Genomic DNA, 27,267 nt, shown 5'->3' on the forward strand with positions numbered 1-27,267 from the left:
AAATGCCATCCTTAGATTATTCAGAAGGAAAGGAGCTGGCTTCCTCCCGATGGCCCTAAAAGTCTTTCAGGCAAAATCTTTAGCCCAACTCCTGTATGGCTCTCAAATTAGCCCTTCTGCCAACCTTAAGACCCTTGAAAAAGTACAATCAAAATTCTTAAGATCATTATTTGCTACCCCAAAGTGTACACCTAATGCAGTCTTAAGGCAAGAGGCAGGACTGCCCAGAGTGGAATTAAAAGTCTGGGAGCAAGCAATATCCCTCTGGCTGAAAATCCATTACAATCCTAAGGGACTGTTACCTTGCTTCCTGGCTGCAGTTCCCTATCCTCCTTGGCTTATGCAAATAACTAATAAGATCAAACAAATTGGCCTAAACCCTGAAAACCTTTTTTTGGGAACTCTGAATAAGGCAAAAGCAATTATCACTCAGAGACTTTACGATGTCGAATTACAACAAGAAGACGCCCTACTCCCGGAGACGTATAGATGTTTAAAAGCTTGGCCTAATTTTGCAACTGCCCCTTACTTAACTAACATCACTAACGAAGCTTATAGATGGGCTTTCTCTAGAGCCCGCTTTGAGACAATGCCCTCAGCAGTGCTGTACGGCAAATTCACGCGGGTACCAATGCATGCGTGCCTCTGCCCCTGTATGTCTAATAAGGTAGAATCTGTCACACACATCCTTCTATTTTGCGAATTTTATAGTGAAGAGCGAGTTCAACTTATTTTGCCGCTTTTATCAAAATTCATACCCCTACAACATTATTTGGAATACTCCCCCGAAATTCTACGAAAATACCTTCTGGAAGATTCCTCAAGCTCAATATCATATGAGGTGGCCAAATTTTGCACTTTAGTAATCAGGAAGCGTAAATCTCTTCTGTTGAATGGCACACTGCGAAGTTCCCTTGTGTAATCCTTTTTTCTTTTTCTTTTCTGATGTTGTTGTTGATTTCTTTTTGTTTGATCTTGTGGTGTTTAGTGTCACTGGCTTTTGCCGTAATAAAACTTAGTAACTTGGTTGTTAACAGAGAACAACTTAAGGTTTACGTACAAAGGTTGCAATTGGGTTGAACCACAGGTACTACAGGTTACACGGAAAGGGGGAGGATGTTAGGATATTTCCGTTCCACCTTAAAAGGGAGCAGGCTTTGTGAGTCACAGAGTCTGCGTACTTCCTGCTCACAGGAAGTTTATGTTTTCTATTGCTTTCGTTTCTCTCTCTCGGTGCCTGAACACTGAAGCAGGCGGTCATGTTTTTTCTCTGTTCTGACCAACGCTGAATAAACTTAAATAATGCTCTCCTGCGTGCATCTTTCGCTGTGCATTATCTGCTGATAAGAGCGTGCATCAGTTCTGGAATGTGGCAAGCTATTTCTGGAGCTCGTGTCGCTGATTGCTGATACTGCGTGTCTACGGGAGATCGATGGACGTCTGGAATTGACGTGGGGCCATGATGGACTTTGTCGCCCTGGCAGTATCCCAACACTTTCCCCATATTGTAAACGGGTTTTCTTAGATCGTTAATCGGAGCAAAAACCCTTTCGCCACCCCCCCTTTTCTTTCTGTTATCTCAGGGGCTAGAGGTTTCCTTAGCTGGAGATTTGGGCTTCCCAAGCGGCGCCGGACATCTTAACCGAGCACGTGGGCCGCTGCTGCCAGGGTAACGGGGCGGACGCCATCTGTGCCTTGTCCTTCCCGCGGTTCTCTCCATAGGTTTTGCAGCTTCCGTAGCTCTCATTTGGTTACCAGGTGAAATAGGCTAGCTCAACTCATAAAGCAGGCCTGAGGGTGGTAGTTTGAGGGGATTAAGCTGTCGGAGTAAAGATTAGCCAGTAATAAGTGCGCAATATGGAAGGGGGCAGCCGGTAATTTTATAGCTCACCACGTGGTCCCTGTGTCCTCGTCCATACCAGTTTCATTAGATTTCTGATTCAACTTTTAAATAGACTCACCTCTAAATTAATTACCTATAATTCATCGGACTAGAGGGAGCTTGCTTCCCCTGCCCCCGTCATTGCTATAAACCCAGTGCTGCATCCGCTGTCTTCGCTTACTTTCACAGCCCCATCTTTGCTATAAACGGCTACATTGCTCTCTTGAACAACAGGGCTACTAGATACTTTGTATTGTTCTCTTGAGCGATACTTCGCTTTCACCAATTTGCGGTGCAGCTGGAGAGTTATTGTTCTCTTGAACGACAGGGGAACTGATACTTTTTTTTGCTCCTACTACTTGTGCTGGGCATCCTGTGCTACATTGTTCTCTTAACATCAGCGATAGCAGATACTTGTTTGCCTTAACTACCCAACAATTTGTTTAACTGCAGTTTGAGTGCCTCTCATAGACTGGCTTTGTTTATTAATCACCGCGCCATTACGCAGGCGGTGACCGGAGCCTTGGCCCCTTTGTGTTTACTAAGACCCCATTTCAGGGGATTATCTCCCTGAGCAACGTACCGCGCCTTCCTTAAGGGGCCATCGTGCAGCTGCGATTACTTTTTGACTCTTAATCCTAGAAATTTATACTTTTAATTTTATTGGTGTGTCACTTGATTAGGCCCCCTTGTGGTCGCCGCGGTTTTGGCAGCCGCTCTCTAGCAAACTTTTATATGCCTGTTGTCTTTGTCCATGGAGTTTTCTTGGCAAGGATACTGGAGTGGCTTGCCGGTTCCTCCTCCAGGTGGATCACGTTTGGTCAAAACTCTCCACTATGACCTGTTCATCTTGTGTGCCCTGCTCGGCGTAGTTCATAGCTTCTCTGAGTTCTTCAAGCCCCTTCGCCACGGCAAGGCAGTGATCCATGAAGGGGCTCTATGTGGGACAAGAATCTCTATGTGGGACAAGAAGCTACAGTTAGAACTGGATATGGAACAACTGATTGGTTCAAAATTGGGAAAGGCGTACGACAAGGCTGTATTTTGTCCCCCTGCTTATTTAATTTATACGCAGAATACATCATGCGAAAGGCTGGGCTGGATGAATCCCAAACTGGAATTAAGATTGCCGGAAGAAATATCAACAACCTCAGATATGCAGATGACACAACCTTGATGGCAGAAAGTGAGGAGGAATTAAAGAACCTTTTAATGAGGGTGAAAGAGGAGAGCGCAAAATATGGTCTGAGGCTCAACATCAAAAAAACGAAGATCATGGCCACTGGTCCCATCACCTCCTGGCAAATAGAAGGGGAAGAAATGGAGGCAGTGAGAGATTTTACTTTCTTGGGCTCCATGATCACTGCAGATGGTGACAGCAGCCACGAAATTAAAAGACGCCTGCTTCTTGGGAGAAGGGCAATGACAGGCCTAGACAGCATCTTGAGAAGTAGAGACGTCACCTTGCCAACAAAGGTCCGTATAGTTAAAGCCATGGTTTTCCCAGTAGTGATGTATGGAAGTGAGAGCTGGACCATAAAGAAGGCTGATCGCCGAAGAATTGATGCTTTTGAATTATGGTGCTGGAGAAGACTCTTGAGAGTCCCATGGACTGCAAGAAGATCAAACGCATCCATTCTTAATGAAATCAGCCCTGAGTTCTCACTGGAAGGACAGATCGTGAAGCTGAGGCTCCAGTACTTTGGCCACCTCATGAGAAGAGAAGACTCCCTGGAGAAGACACTGATGCTGGGAAAGATGGAGGGCACAAGGAGAAGGGGGCGACAGAGGATGAGATGGTTGGATAGTGTTCTCGAAGCCACAAACATGAGTCTGACCAAACTGCGGGAGGTAGTGGAGGACAGAGGTGCCTGGCGTGCTCTGGTCCATGGGGTCACGAAGAGTCGGACACGACTAAACGACTAAACAACAACAACAACTCTAGCAAACAGCTAGAGTGTCAGCGTAATCAGATATCACTCCTGGTTGCATATATTTGATTAGTGGTATTTTCAATACTGTGAACAACGTTACTAGTAATAAGTTGATAATTATTATTGGGAGATAGTAGGAATTGATTATTAGATAGTTAAGGTAAAGACTATCCTTGCCCATATAAGAAATTAGTTAATTAATAAATAAAATTTCTAAAAAATATACACACACACACATATATATATATATATAATATCAGGATATAATAAAGCTGCAAGCACTGATAATAATCAGCCTTAAATAAATTGATTGTACAATAAATTCGCACGCTTCTATATTAATAGATAAATGATTAAATAAGCAATTGAAACAATAATAAACAAATATATAAATAAATTTAATAATAATAATAACAAATAAATAAATAAGTAGAAAATTAATAATAATAATAATAATAATAATAATAATAATAATAATAATAATAATTGATACATTGTAGGTAATTATAATATAAAAAGAAAAAAATATACATAATAATAAAAGGAGTGATTTGACGTCCTTATACGAACTATAGCGAGCATAGCTTGGGGGGCTCGCTACCTTTAATATATTTTACATGGTGCCCAAGAGGAAGCGTGCTGCTGCGGACAATGGTAATCCACCTCAGGCGCCCCGTGAGAATAATGGTAACTCAAAATCCGTATCACACTTCTTGAATGCTTTCAGGTCTTTTATTGATGATTATGAGCAGCGTTATTCTACCCAAGCTCCCAGCTTAACGCCCTCCCCTGACGTTATTCCCAACACGGTCCCAAACAGCCCGCCTTGCTCCCAACCTGATGACCTCCCTGGCACATCGGCGGCACTATTTAACGATTCTCAGTTCACAGTTGAAGGTGCAAGTGCTAGAGCAGGGACGTCGGCAGTGCAAACTAGGTCACAGGCCTCTAGGGCCCGTCCGGTAGCTACTGGTACTGCAGCCAAGAGGTCTACTGGTCACGGTAATAATAATGCGACGTCTAGTTCTTCCAGCTCAGCGCAGAACACGCAGCCTAGAGTACAGGCTCCAGAATCAGGCACCTCTTAGGCTGATGAGGAGGAGCAGCAGCAGCAGCTGGAGGAGGAGCAGCAGACCCCAGTAACCGATAAGCCAGCAGGAAAAAGACGCGCCAAGAAGAAACACGTCTGCAAGAAAAACAAGTCAAAAACCGGAGACACTGATGACGAGTCAGGTAGTTCCTCTGAGTATGATCGTGACGGGTCCCTCGGTTCTTATTGGGGTAAAGGGGAAGAGATTTCAGGTCTTCCCAACTGGGCGTTAGCTAGGAGGGCCAATTCCCACCGTAAAAGGTTTGGGGGAACCCAGGAGTGGAAGGATAGGGCCCTAGTTAAAGACGCAACCACATCTACATATTCCACGTCAGATGTAATTCTGGGTGATCACCTTTCGCCTAAAATGCGTGCTAAGATTTTAAATGGTGAGTTCATGGATATGTTTCAGTTAGTACCCCCTGCCGAAGAACTGGGGAGGGGGAGAAAGAGGCCTTCATATAGCAAGTGTAGGGGGAAATACCCCACGGTACCCAGGACTTTCGAAAACTGGTTAGACGGTTTTCAAGCTTACATGGGGACGATCGTAGCCGCATATCCTAAAAGAGCGGTTCACCTTGTGGCCTACCTTTCCACACATTAGAACAGCCTGTTCTCTCTCTGGAGAGGCTGCAGCCATCAGCTACGATAAGAAATTCCGTAGAAAGGCCTCCAGGATCCCACATGCACGCTGGGACCAGGTCGAGAATGGCAGGGTTTCTTCAAGGGTTTCCGAATCCCAGCTACCGGCCCGTTAATTCCAAAACACTCCCCCAATCAGAAGTTGGTCAGAGAAAGGCCCAAGGTAGCGGAGAAGAAAATTGCTAAGGAAGTGGCTGCAGGAAGGGTGGCAGGCCCATTTGTACACCCCCCCATCCAAAACCTGCACATCTCACTCCTTGGCATCGTCCCCAAAAAGGCCCCGGGAGAATTTAGGCTAAACCACAATCTTTCTTACCCCATAGGTGGCTCGGTCAATGATGCCATTCCACCAGAAATATGTTCAGTAAAGTATGCTACCTTCAACCAGGCAGTAAAACTCATTCGAGGCTTCGGTCGTGGGGCACTTTTGGCTAAATGTGATATCGAGTCGGCCTTCCGCCTGTTACCCGTGCATCCCAATGACTTCCACCTGTTGGGGTTTAAATTCCAAGGGAAGTTTTATATCGATAAAGCAATGCCAATGGGTTGCTCAGTAGCGTGTCATTCAGCACCTTTTTGGACTGGGCCTTGTGCTATAGGACCAACTCATCTGGGGTGACACATTATCTAGATGACTTTTTGCTCATAGGGGAGCCCGATAGCGGGAATTGCGCCGCCCTTTTGGAGGCCTTTTCAGCCCTGGCTCAGGAGCTGGGAGTTCCCCTTGCCACCGACAAGACCGAAGGCCCCACCCCAAGACTCACCTATTTGGCCTTAGAGCTAGACACAGTGGCTCAGTCTTCCCGTCTGCCCAAGGAAAAGATAGCAGCCCTCAAGGAAACCATATTTCAAACCCTCCCACTCAAAAAAGTCACCCTCAGGCAGATACAGTCGTTGTTAGGGCATTTCAACTTCGAGTGTAGGGTAGTATCTCCGGGCCGCCCCTTTTGTTCTCGCTTAGCCAGGTTGTCAGTCGGCCTGAAACACCCCCATCACAGAGTGTTTTGCTTTACTTTACTTTATTTTATTTTATTTTGCTTTATTTTATTTTGCTTTTATTTTATTTTGCTTTTATTTTATTTTGCTTTATTTGGGCCTATTTCATTTCCTTTTGCATTTTATGTTTGAATATGTATACACACCCAAAAAACATGAAACGAAGTGAAATAAGCCCAAACAAAACTTATTCGTCTTCTTTCTATGCAATTTCACCCCAAAAACGCATGTGTCAGAGCTGCCCGAGGTCCCAGCTCACAAAGGACCAACGCCGGTTCGTTGTTATGTACGAAAGTCTTTATTGAAGTTCAGTTTCGCTTTCACAGCCGCAGCGTGCAGCTCTACGTCTCAAACTCTTGACCGCTGAAGCTCCGTCTGAATCTCCTCCCCCCAGACACCAGTTTAAGACTCTAGCCTTGCTCCACCTCTTCCTTTGCTCTTTCCTCCTCTGGTTCCGCCTGTCCGTCGGGGTCTCGCCCTTCCTAGACTCTTCTGACGCTGAGTCCCCTGAGTCTTCCCCCTGCCTCTGGCGGGCTTTAGGACCTGGTTCCCAATCCGGGTTTTCTGCTGTCCCGCGCGCCTGTACATTCGAACTTGGCGCGTGCGCCCAGCCGGCAACCTTCCTCCTGACCGTTACACTGCTCCTGTCACTGCTTCCCCCTTCGGGGAGGCTAGCTGGAACTGACCTCCCCTCCGTTCCCCCACTCTCCGATAGAGGCGTCGTCAGCCCTGACTCATCTTCTCTCCCCGCTGGAGGAGACGCTGGTCCTGACACATGGGACTCTTCCCCCCCACTACGCTCTGGTGGGGAAGCTGGTCCTGATCTCCCGCTGCTGCTTTGGGAGTCCCCGCTGGCCCCTTGTTTCTGGTGCGTCCCCCCTGGGACCCCCCTTGCCCTGACCATCGGCGCCCCCTTCTGGGAATCTTCTGATTCGCTGGAGAAGCTCATGGAATCTCTCGGGTCACTGTCATACTCCCCTACGCTGCCCTCAGATTCTTCCCCTTCGCTCTCCATTTCCTCTCTCCCCTGTGCTTCTGCTCCTGAGCCCCTGACATCCATCCCCCCTCGAAGCCCCCCCTTCCCCCCTCCCCCTCTTCGGGTGCGGGTTCCGGGTGCTCCAGTGCTGTGGGGGTGAGTGCGGGATACCGTTCTTTCCCCCTGGTGTGCAGCCGGCCAGCGGGATCCGGCCAGCCTGCAATGGGCTCGACGACGTCGATCTCCTCTGCTTCCATCTCTCTGCAGTTGTGCTCGAACCCAGGATCCTCCCCCAACACATCCATGTCCTTCCCTCCCCCTGTTACCTCGGGTGATGCTGCGTGTAAGGGCCCCCTCAGCAGTTCCCTGCTCCACCCCACCTCCGGTTGATTGTCCCACCAATAAGAGCGGTCTGTGACAAACCCCGAGAGTGATCCCTCCGGGGAGCTTGTTTCTGGCGCCGTTTCCTCAGCTGATGAGAACCCCTGGAACGTACTGGCTGAAAGTGTGGGTGTGAAAAGACAGTCGTCGAAATAATCTGCCGGCATAGGTCTGTGTGGGAAGAGTGCATGGAACTCGTCTTTGAGGTAGTGCTCCTCCACGGCATAGTACGGTACCCACCTGTTGGTGCTGGCTGGGGTACCTTCCCTGGCGAGGAGATATTCAACTCCCTCTTCCCCCCATCTCGAGTCTAAAATCTCCGTGACCTCATTGAGTGGCGCCGCCCTCGGTGACCCCTCCCCTGTTGGCGATTTGCTGAGTGGGTCTGGTGCGTTCCCTGGCGCCTGAAACCTGTGGGGTTCCTTGTAGGGTGTGAGCACTGACCTATGAAAGACCAGGTGCATTATGGAGCCCTCCGGGAGTGTCAACCGGAAGGCCACTGGATTGATTTGTGCCGCGACTTGGTAAGGCCCCAGCTGCTTGTGTCTGAGCTTCTTCTTAGCTAACGTTCTGGCCGGCACTGCCTGGGCTGCTAACCAGACCCAGTCCCCCACCTGGATGTCTTCCCCGACTCTCCTGTGCCTGTCTGCCTGCATTTTGTAGGCGTGTTTTGCTAGTTCCAAGTGCCTTCGGAGTTGCTTGTGGACCTCCTGTAACTCTGCTGCTAAGTGCTCTGCTCCCCGTGGCTCCCCCTCCCCCTTCGTCTCTAACCCCGGGAAGGTTCTGGGATGCCGCCCATTGTTGGCGAAGAACGGTGTCACACCTGTAGACCGGTGCTTCGTGTTGTTGTAGGCAAACTCGGCCAGCGGTAGGTAGTCCACCCAGGTCGAGGGCTGTTGATTCGCGTAGCATCGCAGGTACTGCTGCATGATGGCATTGACCCTCTCCGCTTGTCCGTTGGTCTGCGGGTGTCGCGCCGACGCTAAGTTGATCTTGACGTTCAGGATGCCCAGCAGCTTGTGCCAGAAGCTCGAGATGAATTGGCGACCCCGGTCGGACAGGATGGACCGCAGTAAGCCGTGAACTTTGAACACGTGGTCTATGAACAGCTTGGCGGTCTGTTCCGCTGTGGCCACCTTCGCGCAAGGAATGAAGTGCGCCATCTTGGTGAACAGGTCTACGACCACGAGTACCGCTGTTTTGCCTCGCGAGCTGGGCAGATCTGTGACAAAGTCCAGGGCCACTTTCTCCCACGGCTCGAGCGGCGTCTGTAGCGGTTCCAGCAGTCCCGCCGGCTTCCTGTGTACTGGTTTGGCCCTTTGGCATGTGTCACACCTAGAGACGTAATCCGCGACTTCTCCCCTCATCTTGGGCCACCAAAAGTCTCTGGTTACTAATTCCGCCGTCTTGTCCTTGCCGAAGTGCCCAGCGCTGGGCGCGTCGTGTAACTGCTGCAGGACTTTCGCGCAGAGGTTGTCGCCCGGTACGTAGAGAGCCCCTTTGCGGATGAGCAGTCCGTCGCGTATCTGGAACTCGTCGTCCTTCGCTGTGCCTTTTCGCACCTCCTCCATCTTGGATTGTGCGAACGAATCCGTCTGCAGAGCGCTACACACCGCGTCCAGGTCCACGGTGGCTGAAGCGCACGCCCACGCTTTCGGTGCGAAAATGTGTTTGGCCGCCACCGGTGCCGCTTCCTCGAGATACTGTGGCTTCCTGGATAGTGCATCCGCCATGACGTTGTTGTCTCCCGGGATGTATTCTATCCGGAAATCGAAATCCGCAAAGAACTCCGCCCAGCGGATGTGTCTCTGGTTCAGGAATCGCGCCGTGCGCCAGTACTCCAGGTTCTTATGGTCCGTGCGGACCTGCACTGTGTGTCTGGCTCTGATGAGGAAGTGCCGCCACGCCTTGAAGGCTGCATGAATGGCCAGCAACTCCCTGTCCCAGATGGTGTAGTTCTGTTCCGACTTGCTGAGTTTCCTGGAGTAGAATGCGCATGGCCTCCAGTCCCCTTGCGGATCTTGCTGCAACAGGACCGCCCCCACCGCTCTGTCCGAGGCGTCCGTTTCAACCCTCATTGGTTTGCTGGGGTTTACGTGTAGCAGCTGTTCTTCGGACGCAAAGAGACGCTTGAGTCTCCAAAAGGACTGCTCCGCCTGGTCCGTCCAAGTGAACTTCTTCTTCTTGGAGCTGAGGGTGTCCGTGATGGCCGCCGTCTCCATCGCGAATCCCTTGATGAACTTGCGATAAAAGTTGGCGAAGCCGACGAACTTCTGGACCTCCTTCCGATTGCGCAGGCTCTTCCAGTCCAACACCGAGCGGACCTTGGTGCTGTCCATGGCGAGTCCCTTGTCGGACAGCTTGTAGCCCAGGAAATCCACCTCCGTCATGTCGAACTGGCACTTCTCCAGTTTGGCGTAAAGTCTGTGCTCCCGTAGTCTCTGCAGGACCTCCTTGACGTCCCCCTCGTGAGCCTCCTGCGATTCCGAGAAGATCAGGATGTCGTCTAGGAAGCAGACGCACTTCTTGTAGAGGAGTCCCGCTAACACGTGGTGCATGAAAGCTTGGAAACAATGGGAGCCATTTTGCAGACCAAACGGCATAACTCGATATTCATAGGTGCCTAAAGGCGTAAACATGGCCGTCTTCCACTCATCGCCCTCCCGCATGCGTATAAGGTTGTACGCCCCTCGTAGATCCAACTTGGTGAAGATTCGTCCCTTCCTCACCGTCGCGAGCAGGTCGTCGATCTTGGGCATGGGGAATGCTGTGGGCTTTGTCCTGGAATTGATGATTCTGTAATCAACTACCAGCCTCCGTTGGGGCATGTCTTTCTTCTTCATGAAAAACACGGGACTGCCCCCCACTGCTTTGGATTCTTGGATGAATCCCCGCTTCAAATTGTGATCTATGAACTCCCTGAGTTCTTGCAGTTCGTCTTCAGACATGGAATACAGTTTTCCAGTCGGCAGCGTCGCCCCCGGCAGGAAGTCAATCTTGCAGTCGTAGGGCCTGTGGGGAGGCAGCTTGTCCGCTTCCTTCTCGCAGAAGACCTCCAAAAACGCCTTGTACTTGTTGGGTACCGCTTGCACCATGCCTAGGTGTAGCTGCGGTTCATCCCCTTGCCCCTCTTCTTCCTGGCTGGTCCGGACGCAGTGTTCTGCGCAGTAGGAGGAGCAGAAGGTCAATTGCCGTTGGTACCATGCTAATGCCGGGCTGTGCCTATCCAGCCAACTCATGCCCAACACTATGGGCGTGTCCGACAGGTGGGTGACGTTGAAACTGATGACCTCGTGGTGATTTCCAATTTGCATCACCATAGGCGGTGTTTGCTGTACCACCTCTCCTCCCAGTATCTCCCTGCCATCGACCGTGACGACGTTTAGGGGCATCGTGGCTGGTAGGAGTTCTATGCGATGTTGCCTGATGAAGTCCACTCCTACAAAGTCTGCATTACTACCAGAGTCAATGGTAATAGGGACTTCCAGGGTGAGTCCATTGGGCAGCTGGAGCGATGCGGTGAGTTGCACCACTGGTTTGGGTGGGAGGGGGTCTGTGGGCTGTAAAATCTCTGGGGACTGCTTCACTGACTCGCCTGGCTGGGCCCCAGTGCCTCTGTCTCCAACCAGGCTTCGTCGTTTCCCTGTAGCTGTTCCCCCTGCTGAACTGCTCCCCTTACTGTTGCTGAGGCTGCAGTGTGCTTCTGGATCCTCTGGGGACACTCTTTGGACATGTGCTGTGCACTGTCGCAGATATAACACTTCCTGCTCCCTCTAGGAGCCTTCGCTTTGACTGCTCCTGGTGTTTGGGCTCTGCTCGCTGTCTGAGCCCTGGCACCACCTATCTCCATCGGCTCTCCCCCCCCCAGTGGAGGCGTGGATTGCGCGCGCCCTGTCTCTCTGGGTAGGAAGGGAGTTGTTCTGCCATACGTCCCTCATCCCTGCTCCAAGGGCGTTCTTCCAGGCGCACCCCTATCGCCAGCGCTCTCTGGACGACTTCTGTGGTGCTTTTAGGTCTCTCTCCCCTCGCCAGCTCATCTATCATGGCCCCATTTAGTCCCTCCCAGAACAGATCCCTTACGGCAGCGGCGTTCTTCTCCCAGCCCAGCACATTTACTAACGCAAAAAAGCGGGAGTGATATTGTCTCACCGTGGCTTTGCCCTGCTTCAGCCCATGCATTTCCCTCCTGGCCACATCCACATCTACCGTTGATTTAAAACAATCGTCCATAGCCTTGATAAATGCTTTTGAATCTTGGAGGGCGGGATCATTTTCGCGCCATAAATTGCGCAGCCACGATTTAGCTTCTCCATGCAGATGAGTTATTATGAAGCCTACTTTCTCCTCCTCATCTCTAAAGTCTTTCCGAAGCAAATTGAGCGTGAAAACTATGTCGGCTCTGAAGTTAGGATACTGCTGCAGGTTCCCGTCGAAGTGGGCTACTATGCTGCCCCCCCTCTTCCCGAGGCCAACTCCCTCCGGCTTGGGTCCTGGCAGCCCCTCCTTGCCCAAACGTTCCCACCTGGTTTGCAGATCCCGGCAGAGCGCTACTGCTTCTTCTTCTCTCTTTCTGGATGCTGCTACTTCTGCGTAAAGCGTCGTGACTGCTTCTTGCAGTTCTGTCACCTTCTCCTCTGTAGTCATCTTTGCCTATCTTCGTGAGCTCGCAAAACACCAAGTTTTGCCCCTCGCTGCGCCAACTCACGCTGCGAGGGTTCAATTCTATAATGGAGACGGAGCTTACTGTCAGAGCTGCCCGAGGTCCCAGCTCACAAAGGACCAACGCCGGTTCATTGTTATGTACGAAAGTCTTTATTGAAGTTCAGTTTCGCTTTCACAGCCACAGCGTGCAGCTCTACGTCTCAAACTCTTGACCGCTGAAGCTCCGTCTGAATCTCCTCCCCCCAGACACCAGTTTAAGACTCTAGCCTTGCTCCACCTCTTCCTTTGCTCTTTCCTCCTCTGGTTCCGCCTGTCCGTCGGGGTCTCGCCCTTCCTAGACTCTTCTGACGCTGAGTCCCCTGAGTCTTCCCCCTGCCTCTGGCGGGCTTTAGGACCTGGTTCCCAATCCGGGTTTTCTGCTGTCCCGCGCGCCTGTACATTCGAACTTGGCGCGCGCGCCCAGCCGGCAACCTTCCTCCTGACCGTTACACTGCTCCTGTCACTGTTTCCCCCTTCGGGGAGGCTAGCTGGAACTGACCTCCCCTCCGTTCCCCCACTCTCCGATAGAGGCGTCGTCAGCCCTGACTCATCTTCTCTCCCCGCTGGAGGAGACGCTGGTCCTGACACATGGGACTCTTCCCCCCCACTACGCTCTGGTGGGGAAGCTGGTCCTGATCTCCCGCTGCTGCTTTGGGAGTCCCCGCTGGCCCCTTGTTTCTGGTGCATCCCCCCTGGGACCCCCCTTGCCCTGACCATCGGGGTTCTGGGAATCTTCTGATTCGCTGGAGAAGCTCATGGAATCTCTCGGGTCACTGTCATACTCCCCTACGCTGCCCTCAGATTCTTCCCCTTCGCTCTCCATTTCCTCTCTCCCCTGTGCTTCTGCTCCTGAGCCCCTGACAGCATGCTTTGCTTTTTTTTTGTTTATTTTACTTCGTTTTGCATTTTTTGTTTGAATATGTATGCACCCTCCAAAAACTCGAAACAAAGTGAAATAAGCTTGAAATAAGCTTATTCGTCTTCTTACTATGCACATTTTTTTTAAAATATTTTTTATTAAACAGTTTTTATAACCACACAAACATAACATAAAAACAACAAATACATAAACAAACAAAAACAGAAACAAAACAAAAAACAAGTACCATTTCATATCTTAATTTCTTATACCTTTCTTCCCCGACTTCCTCATGCCTCCCTTATCTGTATTCCAGATTCTAATCAATTACTCAGCAAATCTTCCCTTGTTTTACTTTAAATTTAAGCTAATCTTCCTTATTCTCCTTATCTTAACCATTGCTAATAGTAACCATTTACTTTCCAGTCCAACATCATTCTAACTTTCATTAATTTTGTAATATTTCTTTAGATAGTCCTTGAACTTTTTCCATTCTTCTTCCGCTGCTTCTCTTCCCTGGTTTCGGATTCTGCTCGTCATTTCTGCCAAGCCCATGTAGTCAATCACCTTCATCTGCCATTCTTCCAGTGTGGGTAGATCCTGTGTCTTCCAGTACTTTGCAATGAGTATTCTAGCTGCTGTTGTAGCATACATAAAGAAAGTTATATCCGTCTTTAACACCCCTTGGCCGACAATACCCAAGAGAAAGGCCTCTGGTTTCTTAGGGAAGGTATATTTAAATACCTTTTTAAGTTCATTATAGATCATTTCCCAGAATGCCTTAATCTTCGGGCACGTCCACCAAAGGTGAAAAAATGTGCCTTCCTTTTCTTTACATTTCCAACATTTATTATCAGGCAAATGGTAAATCTTTGCAAGCTTGACTGGGGTTATGTACCACCTATAGATCATTTTCATAATATTTTCTCTTAAGGCATTACATGCCGTGAATTTCATCCCGGTGGTCCACAACTTTTCCCAATCAGCAAACAAAATATTATGACCAATGTCCTGAGCCCATTTAATCATGGTTGATTTAACCGTTTCATCTTGTGTATTCCATTTCAGCAGCAAATTGTACATTTTTGACAAATTCTTAGTACTGGATTCTAACAATTCAGTCTCCAATTTTGATTTTTCCACCTGGAAGCCAATTTTACTGTCCAATTTAAACACTTCATTTATTTGGTGATAATGCAACCAATCTCTCACCTTCCCTTTTAATTTCTCAAAACTCTGCAATCTCAGTTTGTCCCCTTCCTTTTCCAGAATTTCCCAATATCTTGGCCACTTCGACTCCATATTTAACTTTTTAACTGCCTTAGCTTCCATTGGCGACAGCCACCTTGGAGTTTTGTTTTCCAGCAAATCTTTATATCTGACCCAGACATTTAATAGTGCTTTTCTGACAATATGGTTTTTAAAACTTTTATGTGCTTTAACCTTGTCATACCACAAATATGCATGCCACCCAAAAATATTGTTAAAACCTTCCAAATCCAAAATGTCTGTATTTTCAAGAAGCAGCCAATCTTTTAGCCAGCAGAAAGCTGCCGCTTCATAGTACAGTTTAAAGTCTGGCAGGGCAAACCCCCCTCTTTCCTTTGAATCCGTTAATATCTTAAATTTAATTCTGGGCTTCTTGCCCTGCCAGACAAATTTAGATATATCTTTTTGCCACTTCTTGAAACAGTCCATTTTATCCATTATTTGTAATGCTTGGAACAAAAACAACATTCTTGGCAATACATTCATTTTTATAACTGCAATTCGACCTAACAAGGAAAGCTTCAAGTTTGACCAAATCTCCAAATCTTTTTTCACTTCTGTCCAAGTTTTTTCATAATTATCTTTAAATAGGTTCACATTCTTAGCTGTCATATTTATACCCAAATATTTCACTTTTTTAACCACAGTCAACCCCGTCTCATTCTGAAACCTTTCTTTTTCAACCTGTGTTAAATTTTTCTCCAATACCTTAGTCTTTAACTTATTCAATTTAAATCCTGCCATTTGACCAAACTCTTGAATTATTTCCAAAACTCTTTTCGTGCTAGCTTCTGGCTCTTGTAATGTAAGTACTAGGTCATCTGCAAATGCTCTCAGTTTATATTGTTTAGCTCCGACCTGAATCCCTTTAACCAGCTGGTCCCTCCTAATCATATTAAGCAAAACCTCCAGGACCGATATAAAAAGTAGTGGGGAGATAGGGCACCCCTGACGTGTCCCTTTTTCAATCTTGAACTCTTCTGTGACCACATTATTTACAATTAATTTTGCTTTCTGTTCAGAGTATATTGCACCTATACCGTTTTCAAACCCTTGGCCTACCCCCATCCCCCGGAGGTTCTTCAACATAAAACTCCAAGATATATTGTCAAAGGCTTTCTCGGCATCCACAAATATCAAAACAGCCTTAGTGTTTATATTCACTTCCAACTTCTCCAAAATGTCAATTATATTCCTTACGTTATCCGACAAATGCCTTTTCGGGAGAAAGCCCGCTTGGTCCCCATGAATCTCCTCCATCAAAACTCTTTTCAATCTCTTTGCTAAAATATCAGCAAAGATTTTGTAATCCACATTTAGTAACGAGATGGGTCGGTAGTTCTTAAGTTGAGTCTTTTCAGTCTCTGTCTTTGGTATAAGTGTGATGTAGGCCTCCCTCCACGTGTCGGGTGCCCTTCTCCCCTCCATGATCTCGTTGCAGACTTCCTTCAAAGGTTGTATCAACCCTTCCTTCAAAACTTTGTAATATTTGGAAGTCAGTCCATCCGGTCCAGGAGATTTGCCCAACGTCATGCTTTGAATGGCATCTTCTATTTCTTGTGCTGATATCTCCTGGTTCAAAATTGTCTTACTTTCCTGCGAAATCTTTTTCAGCCCATTTTTCTCGAGGAATTGTTGTATATCCATTTCTTTCTGCGGCCCTTGTGTGTACAGTTGTCTAAAGTAGCTCTGAAAACAGTTCCTAATTTCCGCTGGGTTACATATGTTCTTTCCTTCCACTTCTATGTTTATTACCGTGTTGAGTTTTTGTCTCTTCTTTATTTGCCAAGCCAATAACTTGCCACATTTATCTGCAGATTCAAAAGTCTTTTGTCTCATTTGTTTAATTTTCCATTCTATTTCTTGATTCATCAGTTCCATGTATTGTGTTTGATATAATTTAATTTCTCTTAAAATCTCTTGCGATTTTGGCTTCAATCTTAGTTTCCTTTCTCCTTCTTTTATCTTTTCCAAAATTTTCTCTTTCCTCTCATTTTGCTTTCTTTTCTTTAATGTATTTTGTTGTATCAAAAACCCTCTCATCACGGCTTTACTTGCGTCCCATACTATTCTTTTTTCTACTTTAGTCCTTAAGTTAATTTCAAAATAATCTTTCAAAGTTTTTTGGGCCTTCTTACAAATCTCCTCGTCTCTAAATAGGGTGTCATTCATTCTCCATCTGAAGGAGCCAGTTGTTGTTTGCTTCATCACCATCTTTACTGCGTTATGGTCGGAGAAGGTTTTTGGGCAGATTTCCACTTTCTTTATGTTCGACGCCATACTGCTAGTCACCCAAATTTGGTCAATCCGTGTCCATGTCATTTTGGCTTCAGAAAAGAAGGTTCCCTCTCTTTCTAATGGGTGTTTTGTTCTCCAAATGTCAATCAAGTCCATATTGTCAGTCATTTCAAAGAAAGTTTTTGGTAGTCTTCCGTCTTTTGTAACTACCTGTCTTTGTGCTTTGTCCATATTTGTTGAAACTACTCCATTCATGTCACCCATCATAATTAAATTGTAATCCATGTAGTCCATCAAAGTCTCATGCAACTTCTTAAAGAATTCAGCTTTCCCTTCATTTGGTGCATAGATTCCCACTATCAAAAACTTTTCTCCTTGAGATTGAATTTCAATTGCCAAATATCTTCCTTGATCATCTTTAAAAATTTGTTTCGGTTGCAAATTTTCCTTTGCATAGATCACCACTCCTCTCTTTTTTACTCTGTCTGAAGATATAAATTCTTGTCCCAATCTTTTATTTATTAATAATTTCCTATGTGCTCTTGTCACATGAGTCTCTTGTAAACAAATCAAATCCAATTGGTCTTTCTTTAAAGCATGAAATATATTTTTTCTTTTTCTGGGAATATTTAAACCGTTACAATTCCAGGTTAAAAGTTGCAGAGCCATGATGGGGTTATTTACTCTTTCCTCCTACAGCTCCCAGTTGTTGTTCCTCTTTTGTCGGTGGTTCCGTATCCGTATCTAATGGTCCCTTGCTTGAAGGATGCCCTTGTCCTGGAAACGTCTCTTTCTGTAGGTCTTCTTCGTGTTCTCCTAAGAACTTGTCTTTATCACTCACTGTCTTTATTCTTCTTTTCTTCCCCTTGTATTTAAAAGACAAGCCTTGGGGAAACTCCCACCTGAATGGTATGTAGTTCCTTTTCAGCAGTGTCACCAAGTCCTTGTAAAAACCTCTTGCATCCAAAATACTTTTGGGAATATCTTTAAAAATCTCAATGTGAAAATCTTCAATTTGAAGGGTTGTTTGGTAGTGCAGGTTCAGTATTTTGTCTCTCTCCTCCTTTGATCTTAAAGTTATTAGGCAATCTCTGGGTCTGTTCTTCCTCTGCCTTGTTCCCAGTCTAAATGCACTCTCTATCTTAAATTCTTCCTTATCCAGCTCCTGCTTCCAAAAGTCAGAAAATTCTTTTGTCAAGTAATCCACCAAGTTGTCTCCTTCCTTTTCTGGCACAAGTCTAATCCTTAGGTTCTTCTCCTTGCGTTGCATATCCTGCATAGAGAGTGCCAGCTCGTACTCATCTAGTTTCCTGTACACCGGTGGAAATTTTTCCTCGGCAGCAGTTGCAATTTCTTTAGCTTCCTCAGCTATCTTTCGTGTTGTAGATGAATCTTCCAGTAGTTTCCCAATTGCTTCTGCATTAGAGTTCACTTTGTTCCCAAGGTCAGTTATACTTTTTGTATTTAAATCAATTTTCCCAGAGATTTCTTCAATTTTCTTATTTGTTTCAGCGCCTTGCTTTTTTAGTTCCTCCAAAGAGTCATTTATTTTCCCCAATGCCTTAGCAAATGCTTCTTCTGAAGACATTATTTTCACTTTTGCCTTTGAGACAGCTGCAGTTCCAGAGGCTCCTGATACAGAGGCCCTTCTTTGCATAGAAAGATCGACTTTGTATTGTCTACCAGATCTCAAGGTTGTTTCTTGTGAGTCCTCTTTCTCTTTACCATCTGCCATAACAAAGTCTTTCACTCAAGGTCATTCCCACACTCTTAAGCTGTCAGAAAAAAAAATTCTCAAGTTTTAAGCTCCACTTGTTGCTGAAACTATTCACAAGTCCTCTAGAGGGCGTAAAGTCAATTCTTTGCCTTCAAGTTGGTCCCACACTTTCCAAAAAACAAACAAAAGCCCTCCTAGTCCCTTTCAGTTATTCTTTTTTCTTTTTAAAAGATCCAGATCAATAGTGTCCTGCAAATAACTTTACTGTGCAACAAAATAAAGTATTTCAAGTTGAGAGTAGCCAAAGTCAATATAACAGTTACTTTTTAACCTTCTTGTAACGACAGTCCTTAGCCGGTTCCTTTTCTCCGGCAGTCCGACCCCCAGGTAAAGGAGCAGCGGTAAACAGTTCAATTTCTTTTAAAGCAGGCAGGAAAGCACTTTAAAGTCTTCTTCCCCCCCCTCCTGCCTTCGGGGGAGGGAGTTCTTTGCTTGTTGGTGGATTTCTTAGTTCACACAACTCTCCTGTCAAAAAGTTACAGCTTGAATGCCTTTCGCTTTGATCTTGCTACAGAACGGAAAGCAGACTTCCTTTTTAGTGCTTGTCCGTCTCGGTGCCCAATTTCTTTAATTTTAACGTCCAATTATATTTTAAAGTTCAATCCTACTCACGGAAAATTGTTCTTTTTAATCCAAATTCACCGGAAGAAATCAGCGCTCTCCGCTAATGGCGACGCGGCTTCGCTTCGCAGGCTGGGTGAAAGCGACTCTCAGCACCGCTCCACACACCCTCCGCTGTTCCGTAGCCTTTAAAAAGGCTATTTCACAACGTCGGGGGGGCGCAAAGGTGCCCGCCGAGTCTCCAGTTCACAGGCTACGCGCCTGTGATTTTTGAGGGTCCTCGCTCTGCCGTGGCTGCAGGACCCGAACCCACGAAGCAGATCTCTCCCGGAGCTCCGGGAGAAATCCGCCATTAAGCGCTGGCGCTAACCGGAAGTCTCCGTCTTCTTACTATGCATATTGACACAAAAAACAAGTGTTTTGCTTTCTTTGAGTGAATATGCATGCACACCAGAAAAACAAGAAACAAAGTGAAATAAGCCCAAACAAAGGTTATTTGTCGTCTTTCTATGCATATCGGACCATCGGCTGGGTGAGGACTGCAGGGCCTGCTCCCTTGCAGGGCCTTTTCCAACTGTCCCAGGGGGCATGGCCCAGGCCCTCTCTCCCAGCTATAAAGGGACTCCTGCTGCGGTGAGGCCTCGGACCATCGGCTGGGTGAGAACTGCAGGGCCTGCTCCCTTCCAGGGCCTTTTCCAACTGGCCCAGGGGGCGTGGTCCAGGCCCTCTCTCCCAGCTATAAAGGGACTCCTGCTGCGGTGAGGCCTCGGACCATCGGCTGTGGGGAGGACTGCAGGGCCTGCTCCCTTCCAGGGCCTTTTCCAACTGGCCCAGGGGGCGTGGCCCAGGCCCTTATTTGGAACAAACTTTTGGGGAAGTGTGGGAAGTGCTCTGCCATTGCTTCCCTGTTCCAGGTGGTTAATGTTCTTTGAAATGTCCTCAAGCAGATGGTGGCAATTTAACTTTTTATTTCTTTTTTCCCTTTTTTCCTTTGTTGGGGGTGGGTGGGTGGGATGGATATTTGGCTGGGGATTAATTTTAGTATAATTGTTTTGTTCCTTTTTTGTTGTTGTTTTATTGGTTCTGTATAGTTTGTGTTTTGTTTTTAAGGGGCGGGATCAGGGCTGCCTGGGAGTGGGGCCCCAGCCAAGACGATGGCTGGGACAAGTTCCACGGGGGGGAAGCACTGGGACATCCAATCTCGGTGATCATGGGCAGGAGGCGGAGTTACGCTAAGACCAGACCATGTCATTACCAAGGAGGCAGGTTTAGTCGTTGTTTGAAGACTATCCCTGCCTCCGGGTCTGGCCTTGACTGGATGGATGCTGGAATCAACAGGGGAAACCCACATGACCTGAAGGTGTTGCTGTGTAATGTCAGGTCAATGATGAATAAAACCACTGCCATCCACGACCTGATCGTGGATGGAGGATTTGACCTGGCATGTGTGACAGAGACCTGGTTGGAGGAAGCAGATGGGCCTGTCCTTGCCGCTGCTTACCCACCAGGTTTCTCTTACGCACAGCAACCCAGGTCATGTGGGCGGGGAGGGGGGTTGCAGTGATTTTTAGGAAGTCACTAGCTTGCATCAGGCGTCCTACTGGTAGGATCCAGTTTTCTGAGTGCATGTTCTGGAAGTTGGGCAATAGGGGCAGTACAGGATTCCTTTTGGTGTACCGACCTCCCCGCTGCACCAAGGATTCCCTGTCCAAGCTGCTTCAGGTTCTGGCGGATGTTCTCCTGGAGACACCTAGTTTGGTTGTCCTAGGGGATTTTAACATCCATGCCAACACGGCCTTACAAGGGGCTGCTCGGGACTTCGTGGAAAGCATGGCCTCCATGGGGCTGTCCCTGAATAAGTTTGGCCCAACTCATAGTCATGGACATGCCTTAGACCTGGTGTTCACCTCTAGTGACGTGGGTGATCTGACAAGATAAGTAAAAGTGAAACAAAAGAAGTGCCATGGTCAGATCACTTCCTGGTGCAACTGGACTTCTCTGCGACCCTTCCCCTCTGCAGGGAGGTGGGACCAATTTGGATGGTCCGTCCCCCCCACTTAATGGATCCAAATGGTTTCCAGAGAGTGGTAGGGGATGCTTTATCCCATGTTGATGGCCTTTCAGCTGATTCCCTGGTGGCCCGCTGGAATGCGGAGTTAACCAGGGCTATCGACTGGCTCCGAAGCGCCTTCTCCGATTGCATGGAGCCCGGACAGCCCCGTGGTTTTCTTCGGAGCTGAGGGCGATGAAACAATCGCTGAGACGGCTAGAGCGTCGGTGGCAGAAAACTCACTCCGAATCTGACCGGACACAGGTTAGAGCTCAACGTCGAGCCTACCAAGTGGCGATAGCGACGGCGAAGAAGACTTTCTTCACCGCCTCTATTGCATCTGCAGAAAATAGTAGCAGGAGACTCTTTCAGGTGGTTCGCAATTTAACAGAACCACCTTTACCACCGGGGCCTTGTAAAGACCCCAAGATATCCTGCAACGATTTTGCAAAGTTTTTTGCAGATAAAATCACTCATATTCGGAAGGAGCTAGACACCACCGTGGGAGCAGGGCTGGGGCGGGAGAGTGCTAGAGCTCTGTCTGGTCAAGTTGCATGGAATCAATTTCAATCCGTTACCCCCGAGGATGTGGACAGGCTGCTTGGACGCGTGAAACCAACCACCTGTCTCCTTGATCCTTGCCCATCCTGGCTAATAAAAGCAAGCCGAGAAGGGCTGGGCGATGGGCTCTGCGGGGTGGTGAATGCTTCCCTCTGTGAGGGAACATTCCCAGATCCGCTGAAAGAGGCGGTCATTAAACCGCTTCTTAAAAAACCATCTTTAGACCCGGCCAGTATGGCCAACTATCGCCCAGTCTCAAATCTTCCATTCTTGGGCAAGGTGATTGAGCGCGTGGTTGCTGAAGAACTCCAGGCATGCCTGGAGGATGCGGACCATTTGGATCCCTTCCAATCAGGATTCAGGCCTCATCATGGGACTGAAACTGCCTTGATCGCGCTGGTTGATGATCTCCGGCGAGCTAGGGACAAAGGTGAGAGTTGTTTCCTAGTTCTGCTGGATCTCTCAGCGGCCTTTGATACAATCGACCATAACATCCTTCTGGACCGTCTAGAGGGGCTGGGAGCTGGGGGCACTGTTATACAGTGGTTTCACTCCTTCCTCCTGGGCCGTGTTCAGAAAGTGGTGGTGGGGGAAGCGTGTTCAGACACCTGGGCCCTCACTTGTGGGGTGCCTCAGGGTTCCGTCCTCTCCCCCATGCTTTTTAACACCTATATGAAGCCGCTGGGAGAGATCATCAGGGGGTTTGGACTGGGTGTCCATCAATATGTAGATGATACCCAGCTCTACCTCTCTTTCAAATCAGAACCAGTGAAGGCGGTGAAGGTCCTGTGTGAGTGCCTGGAGGCGGTTGGAGGATGGATGGCGGCTAATGGATTGAAGTTGAATCCTGACAAGACAGAAGTACCCCCAGACAGGGGGCGGGCTGGTGTGGAGGACTCCCTGGTCCTGAATAGGGTAACTGTGCCCCTGAAGGACCGGGTGCGCAGCCATTTTGGACTCACAGATGTCCATGGAGGCGCAGGTCAATTCTGTATCCAGGGCAGCTGCCTACCAACTCCACCTGGTACGCAGGCTGAGACCCTACCTGCCCACGGACTGTCTCGCCAGAGTGGTGCATGCTCTAGTTATCTCCCGCTTGGACTACTGCAATGCGCTCTACGTGGGGCTACCTTTGAAGGTGACTCGGAAACTACAACTAATCCAGAATGCGGCAGTTAGACTGGTGACTGGGGGCGGCCGCCGAGACCCATAACACCGGTCTTGAAAGACCTACATTGGCTCCCAGTACGTTTCCGAGCACAATTCAAAGTGCTGGTGTTGACCTTTAAAGCCCTAAATGGCCTCGGCCCAGTATACCTGAAGGAGCGTCTCCACCCCCATCGTTCTGCCCGGATGCTGAGGTCCAGCGCCGAGGGCCTTCTGGTGGTTCCCTCATTGTGAGAAGCAAAGCTACAGGGAACAAGGCAGAGGGCCTTCTCGGTAGTGGCGCCCGCCCTGTGGAATGCCCTCCCATCAGATGTCAAAGTAATAAATAACTACCTGACATTCAGAAGAAATCTTAAGGCAGCCCTGTTCAGGGAAGTTTTTAATCTGTGATATTTTAGTGTATTTTTGGTTTCTATGGAAGCCGCCCAGAGTGGCTGGGGAAACCCAGCCAGATGGGCGGGGTACAAATAATAAATTATTATTATTGTTATTATTATTATTATTATTATTATTGAAAAAAACAAAGTGTTTTCCTTTCTTTGACTGAATATGCATGCACACCCAAAATTACGAAACAAAGTGAATTAAGCCCAAACAAAGCTTATTCGTACTCTTTCTATGCATTTTCACCCCCAAAACACATTCCTTTCTTCTTTTTTGGTTTATTTCACTTCATTTTGTGTTTTCTGAGTGAATATGCATGCACACCCCAAAAACACGAAACAAAGTGAAATAAGCCCAAACAAAGCTTATTTGTCGTCTTTCTATGCATATTGAAACAAAAAAGTAGTGTGTTGTATTCCTTGGGCTTATTTCAGTTGCTTTTGCATATTTATTTGAATATGTATGCTAACCCAAAAGCACGCAACACAGTGAAGTAAGCCCGAAATAAGCTTATTCGTCCTCTTTCTATGCATTTTGACACAAAAAACAAGTATTTGCTTTCTTTGGGCTTATATAACTTCGTTTTGCATTTTTGTGTGTTAATATGTATGTACACGCCAAAAACTCGAAACGAAGTGAAATAAGCCCGAGAAAAGTTTATTCGTCCTCTTTCTATGCATATTGCCACAAAAATAAATGTTTTGCTTTCTTTCAGTGAATATGCATGCACACCCAAAATAACAAAACGAAATGAAATAAGCCCAAACAAAGTTTATTTGTCGTCTTTCTATGCATATTGATAAAAAAAGGTGTTTATTTTTCTTTGGGCTTATTTCACTTCCTTTTGCTTTTTTTAAATTTTTATTTTTTTTAATTTTTATTAAATACAAATTAGAAAACATACATATTCACAACGAAAGAAAATACAAAAGAAAAAGAAAATCTAACTAACCAAGGAAAAAGAATTAGAGAATATTTTGTCTCTTTTCATATTTACAGTCATTTATACCTCTATATAAGAGGGTGAAAGAGGAGAGCGCAAAATATGGTCTGAAGCTCAACATCAAAAAAACGAAGATCATGGCCACTGGTCCCATCACCTCCTGGCAAATAGAAGGGGAAGAAATGGAGGTAGTGAGAGATTTTACTTTCTTGGGCTCCGTGATCACGGCAGATGGTGACAGCAGTCACGAAATTAAAAGACGCCTGCTCCTTGGGAGAAAGGCGATGGCAAATCTAGACAGCATCTTAAAAAGCAGAGACATCACCTTGCCAACAAAGGTCCGTATAGTTAAAGCCATGGTTTTCCCAGTAGTGATGTATGGAAGTGAGAGCTGGACGATAAAGAAGGCTGATCGCCGAAGAATTGATGCTTTTGAATTATGGTGCTGGAGGAGACTCTTGAGAGTCCCATGGACTGCAAGAAGATCAAACCTCTCAATTCTTAAGGAAATCAGCCCTGAGTGCTCACTGGAAGGACAGATTGTGAAGCTGAGGCTCCAGTACTTTGGCCACCTCATGAGAAGAGAAGACTCCCTGGAAAAGACCCTGATGCTGGGAAAGATGGAGGGCACAAGGAGAAGGGGATGACAGAGGACAAGATGGTTGGACAGTGTTCTCGAAGCTACAAACATGAGTCTGACCAAAGTGCGGGAGGCAGTGGAAGACAGGAGTGCCTGGTGTGCTCTGGTCCATGGGGTCACGAAGAGTCGGACATGACTAAACGGCTAAACAACAACAATACCTCTATAAAACGCTATTCGCAATAAAGCAGTGAAATGAAAGATAAGATATCAGAAAAAAGAAAAAAAGAGCAAAGAAAGAATAAAGAAGTAAAGGAAAAAGATCATAAGTGAAAAATTTTAAAAGTAGATAAGTACTCACAATACACAGCCGTTTCCCATCTATATTCATATTCAATTGTATAATTTCATCTTGTCCTTATCTACCTTAATTTTTTTTTTAAAAAAAAAGAACAAAAAAGAAAAAAAAGACTTCCACTGTTTGCCTCACGCGTTTTTAATAATCCGTTCGTCAGAACCTCTGTTCTTCATATTTTCCCTTTGGATTTCTTTAATGTCTCACTTTGTATTTTTTATATTACGCACAAGATTATTCTAAACACAACCAGATTTTTGTAGTTGAGTCCTGGTTTTGTAAATAATCATTTAAGCACTCCCATTGCTTCATAACCATAGTTTTGGATTTTCTCCTTATTATATCCGTCAGTTTTGCTAATTCCAGGTACTCACAAAGTTTCCCCAACCATTCTCTTTTTGTTGGGATGCTGTCTTCTTTCCAATAGCTAGCAATCAAAATTCTTGCTGCTGTTGTCGCGTATAAAAATAAGTTAGTTTTATCTTTTGGGATATCTTTGTCTAGAATTCCTAACAGATATGCCTCTGTCTTTTTTGTGTGTGATGTCCTTATCAATTTTTTTTATTTCGTCATGGATCATGTCCCAAAAGGTTTTAATCTTTGGGCAAGTCCACCACATGTAGTATAACGTACCTTTTGTTCTGTTACATTTCCAACATTTGTCGTTGCTCCTTTTATTTATTTTTGACAGTCTGTCAGGAGTTAGGTACCATCTGTGGTGAATTTTTCTGAAATTCTCCCTTAATAAATCACACGCAGTAAAATTTATGTTTTCCTCCCAAAAAGTTTTCCATCTTTCCAGATCTATCTCATATCCCAAATAGTGCTCCCATTTTAACATGTTTTCCCCTTTCGTCTCTTGTTCTAAGGTAGTTTTCATTCACTGGTCAACCAGAAATTTGTTGTCTGCGCTTTTTCAGTTGATTTAGGACGAATCTGATGCGCTGAATCAAAGAATAGAATAGAATATCATTTATTACGGCCATAGGCCCATACAACGCTGAATCAAAAATTCACATTGTTTTTGCTCAATCAGGTCAAGTTTTTGAGCTATGGCCACATGTCTTTTTTTACGTTTTTGTTCACATGTACGCTAATGTGGAGCATTTTAGAAGAAGTTGGTGGGGGTAAAATGCCATGTTGAATAATTGTTTTGATTGGAAATGATTATTTTAATGACAAGAAGTATTCAGGTCCAATAGTTCTGGGTGATTATGTTGAAAAGGGATCAGTTTGAAGTCATAAAACCTCGAAATCTTCCATAAATTGGTGCGGCTGGGATCAACAGAAAGAACTGGAGCAGCCTCAAGTATCCTGATCTTCAATCAGCACGTCGTCCTGTAGCTCATTGTGATGAAATTCCAGTGCCTATCTTCGGAGAACTTCCTGACATTAGTGACGAAGATGCCTCCAGTGTTGAAGGACATGAAGAAGAAGAAGTGGTTCTTGAAGATGATGCTCCACATCCATTTTCCCAAAAGGAGTTGAATGATCTAGTTCACGACCACAGCTTGTCAAAGGACTCTGCCGAACTGTTGGCATCCAGATTGAAGGAAAAAAACCTCCTCTCTGACAGTGCTCGCATCAGCTACTTCCGCAACAGGCATCAAGAGTACCCCCGTTTTTTCTTAGAAGAAAAGGACTTGGTGTGCTGTGCAGATATTGCGCAGCTTGTGCTCAAGCTTGGAGCAGAACTTGTCAACAACATGCTGACTGCTTTCAGAAACCTGGGCTGCAACATGAGCGTGAAGATGCACTACCTATTTTCACATCTGGACTGGTTTACTGAGAAGCTGGGTTCAATGAGTGACTAGCAGGGGGAGAGATTCCATCAGGATTCCATCAGGACATGAAAGAGATAGAGACCAGGTATCAGGGTCGCTGGGATGCAGTCATGATGGCTGACTACTGTTGGACTCTG

Source organism: Podarcis raffonei, chromosome W (assembly GCF_027172205.1).
Source record: "Podarcis raffonei isolate rPodRaf1 chromosome W, rPodRaf1.pri, whole genome shotgun sequence".
Taxonomy (NCBI): domain Eukaryota; kingdom Metazoa; phylum Chordata; class Lepidosauria; order Squamata; family Lacertidae; genus Podarcis; species Podarcis raffonei.